The sequence below is a fragment of the Amblyomma americanum genome, chromosome 10, assembly GCF_052857255.1.
Source record: "Amblyomma americanum isolate KBUSLIRL-KWMA chromosome 10, ASM5285725v1, whole genome shotgun sequence".
Classification (NCBI taxonomy): Eukaryota; Metazoa; Arthropoda; class Arachnida; order Ixodida; family Ixodidae; genus Amblyomma; species Amblyomma americanum.
The window spans coordinates 40,244,621-40,260,818 of NC_135506.1; the positions used below are offsets into that span (position 1 = coordinate 40,244,621).

The following is a 16,198-nucleotide window of genomic DNA, read 5'->3' on the forward strand; positions in this document are numbered from 1 at the left end:
CCGTTGTTTGCGATGTGGCAATTTTCATTGGAATTGCTTCTATCCATTTTGTTTCAGAGTCTACGACGACCAATACCATATGTCCGTCCATTGGGCCTGCGAAATCTGCGTGTAGTCTGCTCCATCTTTCCCCGGTTGCTGGCCACGCCAAAGGTATCTGTGCCGGTGGCATCGCAGCGGCCTGTGCACAAATAGAGCATGATTTCACCAGTCGCTCTATGTCAGAATCCAGACCCGGGTACCAAAACAGCGTTCTCGCCGTGCTTTTCATGGACGTCATACCAGGGTGCGTCTCATGGAGCAGCCCCAACAAACGCTTTGCCGCCGCCATAGGTAGAACAATGCGATGTCCCCAGTACACCAAATTGTGGCTCACGGTTAGCTCTGTTCTTCTGTTGAAGTACGCCCGGAGATGCTCAAGATCCTGCGGTAGATACGGAGGCCATCCGTCGGCAATCCACCTTTTGACCTGTTGAAGAGTGGCGTCTCGGTTTGTCATTTGTTCAACCTCCCGGGCGCCGACCGCCGTTTCCTCAAGACACTGGGCATACAAAACGTACTCGTCGGGAGCGACATCCCGCGGCTCCGTAACCGGCAATGGCAAGCGACTGAGGGCGTCTGCATTGGAATTCTCGCTGCCCTTGCGGTACTGCAATGTGTAGCTGTAGTTGCCAAGGAACAAGGCCCAGCGCTGGCTTCTCGCAGCCGCCATCGGTGGTATTGGTTTGCCTGGATTGAATAAACCAGTAAGAGGCTTGTGGTCGGTTACTAACACGAACCGATGTCCATACAAGTAGTCCTTGAACCGTGCGACGCCAAACACCAGTGCTAGTGCTTCTTTTTCTAACTGAGAGTAGTTACGCTCTGCCTTTGTGAGTGTCCTGGACCGGAATCCGATGGGGTAGTCAACACCGTTCACACGGTGGGACAAAACGGCCCCAATGCCTACTGATGACGCATCGCACTCAAGCCGCAGTGGCTTATCCGGGTCGTAATGAGCAAGGAACTTGGAAGCCACAATTGCCTGCTTAACTTTCTGAACAGCTTTTTCTTGTTCCTTGTTTCACTCCCACTTGGCCCATTTAGCTAGGAGGGCGTACAGCGGAGCCAGCACAGTGGCCAGATTGGGCAAGAACTTGCCGTAATAATTTACAAGTCCGAGAAAAGCTTTCAGCTCACTCACTGAAGTAGGTTCTGGGGCTTCGATAACAGCCTTGATGTTATCGTCCTTTGGTCGCAGACCCTTAGCGTCGATCCGATGGCCGAGAAAAGTGACTTCGTCTTGCCGGAATTTGCACTTATCCTTGTGCAGTCGGAGACAGTACTCCCGCAGGCGTTGCAGCACCCTCTTCAGCCTTGATACATCGTCCTTTTTTTCAGCGATGATAATATCATCCAGGTACACCTGAACTCCTGGAATATCGCCCAGCAGCGCGTCCATCCGCCTCTGGAATATAGCTGGAGCAGAACTTATGCCAAAAGGTAATCGGTTGAAACAGAAGAGGCCTTTCTGAGTGTTCAGCACTGCTATCTTTTTGGCATCCGCGTCTAAAGGTAGCTGGTTGTAGGCTTGGCGTATGTCCAACGTCGTAAATACTTCTCCGCCATTCAGCTTAGCAAAAATGTCGTCCACTCGAGGCAACGGGTACTGTTCCATCACTGTGGCTGCATTCACTGTCATACGAAAGTCTCCGCACACTCGGAGAGACCCATCGCCCTTTAACACGGGTACCACTGGTGTTGCCCATTCGGCGGTTTTCACAGGCGCCAGGACATCTTGCGCAACCAGTTGGTCCAGCGCTTCAGACATCTTGTCCCTCAAAGCGTAGGGAACCGTACGGGCCTTAAAAAACTTTGGACACGCATTCTCTTTCAGCTGCAATGTGACCGGTGGTCCCTTGCATACGCCGAGTCCTGGAGCAAACACGTCAGCATATTCGTTGAGCAGCTCTTGAAGCTCCGTGCTGTCAGCTTTTATCTCGACTGGTTGCACACTCGCGACCACACGCGACAGCATTGCCACCCCAGCCTCGTTGAATGCCTTGATTGTGTCTCTGCCGCACAAAGATGGTCCGACGCTGTCGACCACTACGACCGTACCCGGAATGCCTTTCCCGTCGCATGTAGCCGTCATACTGAGCTGTCCGACAACTGGAAGTTCGCCCAAGAGGCAGGATAGCTTAAGCTGTGATTTGCGCAACGGCGGCCACTGCGCCTCGTACTTCCGGAACGTCGCTACGGAGATGACACTCACGGGTGATCCTGTGTCCACCAGCATAGTATGAGGGACGTTATTCCAATTAATGTCCTTGTAAATTGGCCGAACCTTGCGGATGCTGGCTTCTTGGTGGAGAACCGCTGCAATAGTGTACAGGGCTTCGCTGTCGTCCGAGCTTGTGTCCCCTGCTGCTGCCATTGCGTAGGAGCCCTGGCGTCGTTGGCCTCCCGGGTGCGATGCGTGCCGAAGGAAACTTGTGCTGGACTGGCACATTCGGCGCAGATGTCCTCGTTTGCCGCATCGGTAGCACACCGCGTGAAGGTGTTTGCATTCCGCCTCGGTGTGCGACTCGCCACCACACCTGCCACATGTATCGCACTTCTCCAGCCTTGGGCGCGGCTTCGATGAACGACTCTTTTGACGGGCAAAATGTACCTCTCCTGGCTCTGAAGAGTGCATGCTTTTGGCGTTCTGGGAGGCTTTCTGTGCCGAGACAACAAAGTCTTCCGCCTCTTCTAGTGTAAGCTTCCGTTGAGTCAGTAAGTGTCGCCGGACGTCTTCATCTTGCACACCGCCCACAATTCTGTCCCGTAACATGCGCTCCAGTGACGTTCCGAAGTTGCACTTCTCCGCTAGCCGCCTAATTTCCGCAATGAAGTCCTGGGCAGACTCCCCGTCTTTTTGCGAGCGCCTGAAGAAAGCATAACTTGCAGCGATCTCGTTAACTTGCGGAGCATAGTGGTCTTCCAAATGCTGGACGACTTCTTGGTAACTCAGCTCATTCACTTGTTTTGGATGACACCGCCCCTGCACCACTCGCACCGCACTGTCTGTGAGCGAAGCTATGAGCAGCGCTCGCTTCTTCGTTGGTTCCGCGATGCTATGGGCTTCGAAGTAAGCCTCCAGCCGAACACGATACGTAGGCCACGTACCTTCTGCATCCGTGAATTCCGGTGGCCGCCCGGCACTCATTCTTGCGCACGTAAGTTCGCCTAGCGCCGGCGCGCTATCTCGTCGCCACTGCAATATAGCATCACGCAGGAATGACACAACAAGAAGGAACGATTTATTCAGGCAGCCCCGTTTATAGCCCGCCGGTGAGGTGACGTTGTGGTCATGTGGTCAAGCCAAGGTTTGCCGACGACGCGTCACTTGCCACATAATGGATGATCTCTGCCACAGCAAATCATGAGTTCAATGAGAACAATCAGATAATCGCCCGCTTTAAGCAAATCATTCAGGCTTTGTGCAACTCCTGAGGAGGATCATGCTGTGAGGGCGGTCATAATGTGTGGCTCTTGGAACATATCATTGTGGCCTGCACAGGATACAGGTTTAGATTAAGTTTGCACAGAGGTGGTTCATTTTTGGAAACTGCGTTTTTTTCTCATAAGCTCTGCTTCATCTTTAGTTTGCCTTCATGGCCAACATGAGCCAGTTGCACAGCACGTAGACGAAGAAGTCACTCTAGCCTCGTCGAGGCAGGTACTTCGCAATTGGCTGATTGCGCAACAGTGCAGATGGACCCTTTAGTGCCGCGCTGAAGGTCTTCTGTTGGGATCTAAAGCGGGTCTCGGGAGACGGAATCGGCAGAGTTCAGGGTTCCTAGTCGCTAATGTATCTCAGAGTCATACAGATGAACACAGCGGTACTTGGAGCTATGTTGGCCTTTTTAGCCGAGAATACGGTAGCCAGGAAGTTGTAGTCTGTCAGCAGTACAAATACTGATTCGGGCACACATAAGTAAAAATGTTTTTTTTTGTTGATTGAGTCATACTGTGGGCAAACACTTTGGCACAAGTAGGAAGGGGATTTAATAACATTACTAACTTAAAAACGAAGATGAAGATACTTGAAAAAAGTAACAAAACATTGAAAATACATCTCGTTCAACAGAAAAACAGCTAAATTGTGTTTCCAACATTTCGATAAAGATATGAGTCTCAAAAACATGAATTACGATATAATTCCAGTCTGCAACTGTGCACAGGAAGAAACTGTTCTTATGAGAGTTTCTTTTTGCAGAAATAGGAACTAATGAATACTGAAGAGTATGTCGAGTTCTGGCGCCGATTGTACTTACGCACCTTTGTAGCTGGTTATTTTGCGGGCAAAACGTTTGTGAAGTAATGCACGGAGGCCGATTTTCTTATACCATATTCCATCATTCACCCAGTTTGTTGATCGTCCCTTTTCTATTTACCGAATATATATTATATATATGACTGGCATTCTTTCGACTCGCTCCAGTTCCACCTTCCTTTGTGTTAGGATCGCACACTACGGCTGGATATTGTGGCTTTATGATCTCATCTTGGTGTAATTAAGGCACTTTTTTGCATTGCCTTGCATTTTGCATTGAACAGGTATTGGGCATGCTGGTGATAATGTGAGTGCACTGGCCACGCTCAGCCTGTATCTTTATTCACCACGGGTAAATAAGTAGGTGAAATACTTTCAGGTTTAGTACAGAGGACATCTATGGTGTGCCGAGTCAGAACTGCAACCGGGCCAACTGGACCTGAATCCACTCACAATGAGGGCAGTTTGCGTTGCTGAGTTGAAGTATCGAAGTGCTGTCCATGCAACAGCTTCTGCGATAAGGTTGTAGGCATCTCGCTAATCTGGACTGTAGTGCCACTCAGCGTTCTTCCTAAGTAACTGACAAAAATGTGCAGAGATGGAGGCAAAATCGGTTATGAAAGACGAGCAGTAGCTAGCGAAACCAATAAAACTACTGAGTTCCTTCACATAACTTGGGATGGGTGCTTTCTAGAGGGCTGTTAGTTTGCTCAGAGTACTCCGTGGTCTCCACCGTAGTGAAAACCACATAACTCAGGCTTGGCTTGATGGAAGGAGCATTTGGCAAGATTCGTTATTAGGCCACATTGCCTGAAATTTCAAGTGAGGCATGCAGGGCTCGGTCGTATTCTTCTGTTGGAACCTGGATAAGGATGTCAGTGCACGTATTGAGGATATGTCTGCTATAAAATGAGAGATGTCGAGTTGATGCGCTTCGGGTGCTAAGCATGCCACCTAAGAAGGGGCGTATGACTAGTACAGGACATAACGTGTTGCGTAGTTAGTGATTACGTGAGACTTGTCGTGGTAGCCACGCCAGAAATCTATCCTGGAGAATATCTTGAGTTTGTATACTCTGCCGCCACGTCATGGCAGGTGAGCCTTGGGTGCCATTTTCCAAAAATGGCACTGTTAAGCGGATTGGGGACAAGTACAACTGGGGGAACCTGTGGTACTGGTCCCCAAACAGAATTTATGTTAATAGCCAGAAGAGCTTTGATATTAGCTTCTATGTGCTAAATGCATTCTGGCTCATCGCGTGTGACGACAGTATTGATGATTGCACTTGCAGAGCCATAGGGAACATAAGTGATCACTGCTTGGGCACGCTGCCTGCCCGGATGAGCATGCAGTATGGAAGATAGAATTTCAAAATAGACTATTGGCTGGCAAATATGCTTCTCCAGTTTCATACTTGTGGCAGGCTTGCACTTGTGCAGGGCAGACTGCAAAGTTGTGTGGGTATGTGCCACCAATAAATTGAGACATATGGTCTTTCCGCTACCCATTTGAATTGCTGTAATCCTCAGTTCGTTTGAACCTTGGGCGATAGTTTTAAGACAAAGGCATTTTTCATAAATTTTGCATGTTAAAATTCAAATTGGTCAATGATTTTCACCTTCCAAGCTATTTTGAATAGTTCCAACATAGACATTTTGGGTTTGTAGAGGGCTTGGCTTCACACTGTGACTGATGAGCATGATTGGATGAGGTACCACTTCAGTTCGGCATCATTATCATGAGCCCTCACAAAAGCGAAGTTTCCCGCAGAAGTGGTACGTGCACATGATTTCGCCACTCAACTGACTTTGTTAAAATAACCAGTTATGAAGTTCGTAATTATCTTATGTGTGAAAGTGGCTAGTCAGCTGTGCTACCGCCGTCATGTTAGCGTTTCCGGTGCTTGAAGACGAGACAGAGGTTGCTTCATTGGCTGGTAATGTTCTATACATATCACTTGCGTCATTGCCGGCGTGGTGAAGCAGCCTTAGTTTTTACAGTGCTGGATGCGAGAGATCACAAATTGGGTTTCCCACATTATCCGTTGTGCGGCGAATCTAGGGAATGATAGCACAGAAATAGCAGAGCATGAACTTTCAGCTAGGTTCGCAGCAGGGACACTGTGATACGATGAGCGTAGGTGCTTTCAGGTGGTCGCTTGCTTCAGGCTTTTATTGATCCCCGCTGTAACCTATAAACATTGTTGTTTGCGTAGGATTTCAAATAAATTTTGGGTTGTGGTCACAAGTCTCGCTTTTATTCCCGACATGCACATCAACGCATGCTTTCGGCAGATGACATAAAGCTACAACCCAAACTAACACACAGTACAATGATTTGTAGTGTCATTTATGTTTGTACTGATAGGCTACCGTTGGACACAATTCCAGAACAAAGTCGCAAACGACCCTCAAAAGGGGCCTTACAGCCAGTGTTGTCGGCATGGTTGCATGGTGTCACTTTCAACTGCTGTGCGCCACTGTATGTAACGCCTTCTTCCAGGATCATTTGCAGGTTTCTTTTTTACTTTTATCCAAGTGTAGTTGTACGAAAACAAGTTATATTTGAAATAAGTTTTTACTGTCCAGTGGATGTCTTATTTTCTTTCACGAACTGCCCCCGCAGGGGCATCTGCAACATGCAGATGTTGGTGAGCTGCGACACCACGGGTTCCTGAGCATCCGCAGAGACATCCCCGCATGGGATTACGGTGAGCAGTGCGTCACCATGAATCCGAGCACCCGCGCTTAGCCATGCGTCGCATCGGCGTGTCCGCGGAAAAAGGGATCCTGGTGGTTGAGCCGATGCCGAGCGTTTGGACCTTTAAGGACCTTCGGCGGAGGCAACACACCACTTTAGCCCCAGCTTCCTGTATATGGCACTTCCGGCCTGTCCCGACAGGGGGGAATTGGCAGTCGCCTTTTTCTATCGTTTGCTTTTAATTTCCTACCCCTTTGTCACAACTCTCCTGTCTCCTACTCACTTCTTGGTATTTTCTTTTCTCCAGGTGGTGATGGTTAATTTTGTCTGGCGAAGCACTCTGACTTGCTAGCAAATTCCTGTTCCGTCCTCTAGCTAGGCTCCATGGCGGGTGGTTGTCACCATAACAAAAATACTTAAATTTTTATGGCTCCCCTCTTTCCACACCTGATCATTCTCCCAAAAGAGGGCCGAAAAATGAAGCTTTTTCAGAAAAGAAAGGTGCCATTCCCGAAATTTTATGTTGTCCACAGCGTAGCAGGAGATAAACGAGCAATACTCATATCCCCATTTCTATTAGCAAAGCGCTTCACTGATACCTTGTGCTTTGGTTGCAAGGTATCAAAAATGGCCAGCGGCGACTTACTGCTCGAACTGCGCGACAGCTTCCAGTACTCAAAACTTGCAAACATTGTATCGGTAGGGAAGATTCTTCTTTCCGTCACTTCACACCAATCTCTGAATACTGTCCGAGGCGTCATCTCTGAAATTGAGTTTGTGCACATGTCTGAGAAAGCATAGCTTGAAGGACTTGCTAAGCAAGATGTCATAAATGTTCCGCGGATAAAGATTCGGAAAGGTAACAGGAAAACAGACGCGAAATCCTCACATATTACACCAACACACTGGCTGAAAGCATCAAGTCGGGTACCTGAAAATAAATGTATGAGCATATACACCCAACCCACGCCGAAGTTTAAAATACCAAAAGTTTTGCCACGGATCACAGAGTTGTCGTCGCCGAAAACCATGCGTGAAATGCTCTTGGAAAGGCCCCCAATACGGTTAATGTGTTGCTGCCCCGTGGTGCGCAAATTGTGAGGGAGACCATGCTGCATACTTGTTTGTCCTGGAAGAAAAAGAAAATTACTCTCAAAACTACTGGAGACACTTCTTTCAAAGAAGCAAGAAATCGATTCGTCTTAACGAACACCTTCTATTTCACGGCAAAACAAACTTCGCCGATGTGGTGCGTAGGCGCGGCGCACTGCACTAGTCTTCAGTACCTGTCCACGCCACATGCATTGAGCATGTGGCAGGGCCATCTGCAACCCCAGGTAGATGACGCTATTTCACCAAAGGCAGAGGCGATAGACACGACCCAGGGAAGCCCTGTGGCGTCCACGTCGGACGGTTGGCGGGGCTTCCTGGATCGGTCAAAAAAAGATAGGCCCCAAATCATGGGGTCCTCAACAACTTGATCTAGTTTTTCACTCCATGCAAACACAAAACTAAGATGGCATTCATAACAAAATTCAACTGTAGAGGACTTCTAAACAACTGCAGTGACAGGAAAGACAGCCTGCGAGCACATGCTCCTGTCATTTCATGACTACAAGAGACAAATTTAGGTCCTCAAAAAATAATTATCTTAAAAATTATGCTGTTTTCCGCCGCCACCGAGAGCAGGCGAGAAGGCTGTCAGGAGGTGTTGTCATCATAGTGAAAAAATGGTGTGCCGGCTTGCGAGCTAAAATTGAAAAGACTCGAAGCTGTAGCAGCCACTTTGCTCGCACCCAAAACACTTACAGTGTGCTCTAATATATTGAGCCAAAGGGGAAGCTAACGCTCCTTGACTGAGAGGGCCTTCTAGAGCAGTTAGCAGAGCCCTTCCCGGTAGTTGAGGAATGCACAGTCTTGCTTCTGGGAAAGCGAGGAAATTCACGCTAGAAGGCAGCTTATAGAGGACGTTATTCTATGAAGTAGCGCCTCCTAAGCAGCACAAGTAATTGGCCCAACATCGAAGCCGTATTGGCAAAGGCCGGCCCTAAAAAGGACCAGGATAGGACCATCCGGTTGCAATATTGGGCCGATGAACTGTGCTGCTTGGGCTGTTTGCTGAACTCGGGTAAACCCACATACTGCTCCCCAACCTCAGTTAAGATGAGTGTTTTTGTCTGTCTTTTAGTTTTGCGTCTGATTTTAGCGATTATAAATGAAATATTTTAGACAACCCCTATGGAAACGATTATCTGACTGTGGATATCAACCAGTCATCCCCACCATCAGTCACCCCGACAAAACCACGGCATTGGAGCTACGGTTAACAGACCGGAAACTTTTTAGAGAAGGGGCCACTTTAGAAAAATTTATTTTAGAAAATATTACTGTCGATCAAATAAATGAAAAATTCAGGGGGCACATCGGCGATTTAAAGTGCACGAGTCGAAAGCCTGTTCGACGCCACTTTGACTGCCACTGTTTTGCGAATGAAGACAGCGCATTTGTTTGTGAATTCTTTGATTGTTTGCTTGACCGAGATGCATTGACTGGTTGACTGCTTCTGTTGATGATTTTGAGGGTGGGTGGGCCAACTTTGGAGCCAACTCGGGCCAAACTTTGGAGAATCCATGGTGTTCGCCGTAGTCGAATTAGGCTGGACATCGATTTGGTTCAAATCGGCCATGGTCAAAAGTTGGGGGGGGGGTGGTGGGTGGGCCGATTTATGGATGACCCGGACCAAAAAAAGGAGTAACTATGGTGTTCGCCGTAGTCTAATCAGGCTGGACATCGATTTTGGTGCAAATCGGGCAAGGTCAAGCTTCGGGCGTGGGTGGGTCAACGTGAGGGTGACACGGACCAAATTAGGGGTCACCATGGTGTTTGCCGTAGTCGAATTAGGCTGGACATCAATTTTGGTGCAAATCGGCAAAAGTGAAAATTGGGGGTGACCCAGGCTAAATTTGGGGGTCACTATGATGTTCGCCGAGTCAAATTAGGCCCGACCTTCATGTTGCTGCAAATCGGGCAAGGTCAAATTTCGGGGATGACCCGGACCAAATTTTGGGGTCGCCGTGGTGTTCGCCATAGTCGAATTAGGCTGGGCATCGATTTTGGTGTAAATCGGCCAAGGACCAATTTCGGGAGTGACACGGGCCAAATTTGGGGGTCACCATGATGTTCGCCGATTCAAATTAGGCTGGACCTTAATGTTGCTGCAAATCGGGCAAGGTCAAATTCCGGGAGTGACCCGGGCCAAATTTCGGGGTCACCATGATGTTCGCTGAGTCAAAATAGGCTGGACTTTAATGTTGCTGCAAATCGGGCAAGATCAAATTCCGGGGATGACCCGGACCAAATTTTGAGTCGCCGTTGTGTTCGCCATAGTCGAATTAGGCTGGACATCAATTTTGGGGCAAATCAGCCTATGTCTAATTTTGGCAGTGACACGAGTCAAATTTGGGAGTCACTTGGTGTTCGCCATTCTCTAATTAGGCTGTACATTACTTTGTACAAATCGGCCAAGGTCAAATTGCGGGAGTGGCCCGGGCCAAATTTGGGGGTCACCATGATGTTCATCGAGTCAAATTAGGCTGGACCTTGATGTTGCTGCAAATCGGGCAAGGTCAAATTTCGGGGTTGACCCGGACCAAATTTTGCGGTCGCCGTGGTGTTCGCCATAGTAGAATTAGGCTGGACATCGATTTTGGGGCAAATCGACCTAGGTCTAATTTTGGCAGTGACCCGAGTCAAATTTGGGTGTCACTTGGTGTTCGCCTTACCCGAATTAGGCTGGACATCACTTTGTACAAATCGGCCAAGGTCAAATTGCGGGGGAGCCTCGGGCAATATTTGGGGCCCCCATCGTGTTGGCCGTAGCAGAATTAATTGGTTTTTTGGGGAAAGAAAATGGCGCGGTATCTGTCTCATATATCGTTGGACACTTGAACCGCGCCGTAAGGGAAGGAATAAAGGGAGGAGTGAAAGAAGAAAGGAATAGGTGCCGTAGTGGAGGGCTCCGAAGTAATTTAGAACACCTGGGGATCTTTAACGTGCACTGACATCGCACAGCACACGGGCGCCTTAGCGTTTTTCCTCCATAAAAACGCAGCCGCCGCGGTCGGATTCGAACCCGGGTACTCCGGATCAGTAGTCCAGCGCCCTAAGCCGAATTAGGCTGGACATCGATTTTGGTACAGATCGGCCAAGGTCCAATTTCGGGGGTGACCCGGGCCAAATTTTGGTGTCACCATGGTGTTCGCCGTAGTCGAGGTATATTTCGCAGACACTCCACGGAGAAGAGCCTTATGAAGATTAACCGCTAGACAAACAGGAAAAAACCTCGATGTACCAAACAGTTGTGTTGCCTCACTCGTAAGAGACAGATATGTTATTTTTTAACAGTGAAACCGGTCACTTAAATGTGATATAAACTGCAGGAAATAATACGGCAAGTAAAACTCGCTATACAGGCAGCTAAAGTTTTTTTTTCTAAATTACTTAAAAGAAGGCTGCAAGAAAACACCAAGGAATTTTCTAAGCACGTCAAAAGAAATGTAAAAGATGTTCTTTCGATACCGTCCCTTGTTACTGCTGGTAAATTTGTACAAGAGGATGTCGCTCGGGCAGAATCTTTCAGTCAGTACTTCGGTTCTAGTTTTACGCTGGAGACGAAGCATGATGACTCAAGCGGGCAGATTGCTAATAGACCGATAACTGATATGGAAGACATTGTGATCGGAACACGTGGGATTGAGGCGTTTTCGCAGCAACTGAGTTTGGTTTATGGGGGTTTAACGTCTCAAAGCGACTCAGGCTATGAGAGACGCCGTAGTGAACGGCTGCGGAAATTTCGACCACCTGGGGTTCGTTAACGTGCACTGACATCGCATAGTACACGGGCCTCTAGAATTTCGCCTCCATTGAAATTGAACCGCCGCGGCCGGAATCGAACCCGCGTCTTTCGGGCCGGCAGCCGAGCGCCGTAACCACTCAGCCGCCGCGGCGGCTGCAGCAACTGAGTACTTCAAAAAGGGGGGGGGGGGGGGGGGGATGCTGGTGTATTGACATTTAGTTTTCACAAGCAATGCGCGCGTTCGATTGCACGTTCTTAAAGATAATTTTGGATAAATCGCTACGAGAGGCGTCCCTGCCAAGTTAGTGGAGAAGTGCGATTGTTGTGCCAGTGCACAATGCAATTCCCAGAAACCACGTTCCAGTCTGCCGCCTTATATCGCGCTGCTTTGCTGTTGTTGTTAGGAAGAATGAAAAGGAAAGTGCACAGGCCTGCCCACTGTCTCAAGCTGAGCTTTAATCGCTACCACGTGCAGAAAGTATGAGAGTTCAAAGATAGGATAGGAGAGAAAAGATTGAAAGAAAAGACGCAAAAGATGAGAGTGCGCTATAATGTCCCAGGCCAATCCCGGGGGCAGTGCAATACCGGGCCAACCCATGGCGGAGGTGAAGCAAGCTTCAAGCACTCCGCCATATTTCCAAAAATAAGTTTAATATCTTGGGTCCAAATGGGACCCGTATCAGATATTAAATCGATGACATGTGTCGGGTGTAAAATATTAGAGCACATTTTGCACACCAGTGTTGTAGCGCATTTGAATGTGAGCTCAAGTAATACTTAACACTCATTAACATGACTTTCAGAAAGGGTGGTTTGGACCAACAGCTCTCAATAGATTGTATAGTATATTGTCGCCGACAAACATAGCGCGACTCAATAAGTTGGCCTGAGGCTTAGCTAAAGTGTTAAGCCTGGATATCTCGAAGCGAAAAGCTTCGTGGCGATGATCGTGGTTTAGCTCGAGGTTTCATACATAGGGTTACAATATGTCGTAGGTATACAAAGCTTGTACAATCGTTATACAAGGCGTTTCAGCCGCTTGTCTAGCCTTGCACTTTTCATATTTTCGCTGCTTTTGAGCCAACTCCCACGCTACCAGTTCTGGGTCTTCTCCTCCTTCCATGGCAAAAGGTTTGACGATGGAGGCAGCGCGCGGCGGCCACGACGGCTGCGGCAGCAGCGACCACCTGCGCTCCGCGTGATGTCACTCAGTTTCGCGCATGCGCAGCTGGGGCAAATCTGTAGTGTGGCTAACGCGAAGCCCGGTGTTGACGAGCCTAGTGAAGCTTTTCGCTTCAAAAGGGGCGTTTATTTGAACGGCCAAGCAGATCAGCAGAGCGCACACGAGTGGAAGCGTCGTCTTCTTTGCTCCGTCACGAGAAAAGTCCAGCCGCTCGGCCGCTTGACGGCGCCGGCATAATGCGAGCAGTGTGGCATTGCCCCCTCCTTCCAGGAGGCATCGCCTCAATGCCACAGTAGGTGGTGGCTGCAACACTTCCCTGACGACCATACTGCGCTCTGCGTTCCTGCAAGGAACGTTTCATACCCGGGGCTTCTTTGGCGAAGCCAGTCGGCAGCTGTTCTTTGAGTGTCACACCGTGAGGCCAGCGAAGAGCTGCTCCCTGACACTACGCATGAGGTGGCGTACCTTTGTTGCCTCGGGCATGGTAAAGTCAGCCCGATTGAAGAGGGCTCAAAGCTAATGGCGACGCTTTCGTTGAATGCTGTGTTCTGGAGCGAAAGGCGATTTTGGCATTTTATTGTCGTTCATTTGTGCTCAAGGTCGTGAGCCACTCACGGCGAATCTCTTCCCAGTTGGCAAAGGAAGCCTCATGTTTCTCGAGCCATGTCTTGGCCGAGTCTTGGACGCGAAATACACGTCTCGTCGCTTTCGCTCGTCGCCACACTGGTTGACAGTGGCCGCACGGTCAAAGCTGGTCAACCAGTCCTCGGCATCCTCGAAGCTATCCCTATGGAAGGATGGCGGCGAGCGAGGTGTAGGGAGTACAACCAGCGGGACAGTGCCCGATGGCTGACCTCTCTGACTTCCAGTACGCGCCGACGTAATGAGTGGCTGAAACTAAGTTTTCAGGCCTCGCGGACGTCGGATCAGCTTCTGGACGTGTGTTGTTTCCAAGCGTCGGAGATCAGCGTCAAAATCGTCTTCGTGCTGAGCGTGCATGGGGCGATACCCAGCGGCTCGACCGAAATATCGCCGGCAAACGTAGCGCGACTCAAAAAGGGGATTTGATTGAACGGCGAAGCAGACCGGTAGCACACACACGAGCGGAAGCGTCGTCTCCCTCACTCCGTCACGCCGCTCGGCCGCATGGCGGCGCCGGCATATTTTGAGCAATCTGGCAATATCTAGACTTTCAAAAAGCGTTGGACATCTACTTCATAATTTGTTTATTAAAAAATGTAAGCTTAAGATGGTAATCCTCAAGTAGTATGTTAAGTAAGAGAGTACTTGCGATTAAGTACCCAGTTTGCTGTGGTGAACGGCGCGAAATCTCATCCAGCGTCATGCAAGGGTCCCTTTCTGGACCACAACTAATTTTGCTTTATGTTAATGACATCACAGTCGGAATTGAATTCCAGGTGAGGCTGTTTGCAGATGATTGCCTGCTCTATTGGACCATCACATTCGAAATAGACACCTACAAGGTGGAACGGGACCTGGACAAAATATCATCATGGTGTGCCAAATGGCGTATGAAACTTAACCTCAACAAAACAGTATGTATGCTGTACGCAAAAAAAGGAACCCTCAATTTCGAGCTTGCAGCTCAAATAATTCTTTAAGCCCCGTATTTGAGTAGAAGTATCTAGGTGTGTATTTTACCCCAGACCTAGTTTGGAATCGCGATGTCGACTGCACAGTCGCCAAGGGGGGTCGTGCATTGTGCTTTCTTTGTCACAACACACGAAATTTCCTATCAGCCTGTGGGTATCTCCTATATAAGGCCACTGTAAGATCAATCAGAGAAAATGCCTGCATTGTTCGTATCCACAAACTCTACAAGATAAACAAAAATTGGAGTGTATACAGAACATGGGTGCACGCTTTCCCACTGGAAATTATGAACAGCAGTTCAGCGCTACAATAATAAAACAAGAGTTAGATTGGCAGCTGCTTGACCTTAAACGACAAAAATTACGACTTAAGGTATTTCATAGTGTATACCATCAATCGGTAAAGAAAGAAAGAGGCAAATATATTAAGTGCTCTTACTGAACGTGTGGACCATCATTTAAAAGTGCGCGAAATTTTTTGCTGTACAAACTTTTTCAAGACGTCATTTTTCGCCGCAAAATATTAGAGTGGAGACAGTTGCCTTACGAAGTTGTCAGCATTTGAGTATTTCACTACCGTGCGGCACGAGCTCACGTGTCTTTGGTCTGCTGTGTAGCCCTGTATCCCCCCCCCCCCCCCCACTGTAATTCCTGCGGGGCTGTGGGTGCTGAATAAATAAATTAACAAACAAGCATACAAGAATAAATGAGTAAAAAAATAAATAAATAAACATATCTGCAACTGCAATTCGAATCCGCGGCACCAAGAACACATGAGCTACGCTGGCCAATGCGGGACAGCACTAGACTATCAGCGCAGCGGCACACGCCTCATTTTAAACTGCAGTACACTATCATGTTGTGCATTGCACAACGTCATCTTCATCAACTAATACTGTTATCAAACTATTAATCGCGCTTTGAGCTATGTGGCGGTAGTGACAGAGAGATGTGCGCTGCATGCGTTAGCGTCAACAATGTTGTGGCAAAAACACAGTACTAGAGCAGTACACATTGACATTGATAGCATTGCTACACAAACGTGACATTGCAGCATTGGGTACTTGCGTACAATGAGCAAATTGGTATTGATGCTGCAAAAGTTGAAGGTGGGCATAACTGGCATCCCTGGTCAGTGGACACCTTAATCGCACCTTCTGGCACGTGGCGGCGGTGTCCACTTGAAAAACACTGTGCTTTTGCACAACAATTTGTGATTAGCAATGCTTAACTTCCAACCATTTTTACAGGCAGAGTTTCAAAATTCCGGTTTCCGAAAATTAACCCTTTATCGTTCGCGGGTAGAGAAGAGTGAAATCTAATTCGTGCGCTGGGCAGAAAGAGCGGGTGGAGAGGTAGAATCGGATTTCCAGTTTTTGGTGTCAGGCGCCCCAAAGCAAGGAAGCGGTCACCACTGCTATCTGAGCTCAAAGGTTGTGTCTGATGCCCGGCATTATCTATCATTACATGAAATCTGAGTGGCAAGAAAGATTTTACGAAGTGACGATCTATATTTTTGTGCCACTGGCAACGGAATGACGTAATCG

General features: G+C 48.4%; 1 pseudogene; it reads right to left on the reverse strand.

Moving 5' to 3' along the window:
* Positions 1-12,406: 12,406 nt before the first annotated feature.
* On the reverse strand, positions 12,407-12,574 carry LOC144108960 (U2 spliceosomal RNA; annotated as a pseudogene).
* Between the last annotated feature and the right edge of the window lie 3,624 nt (positions 12,575-16,198).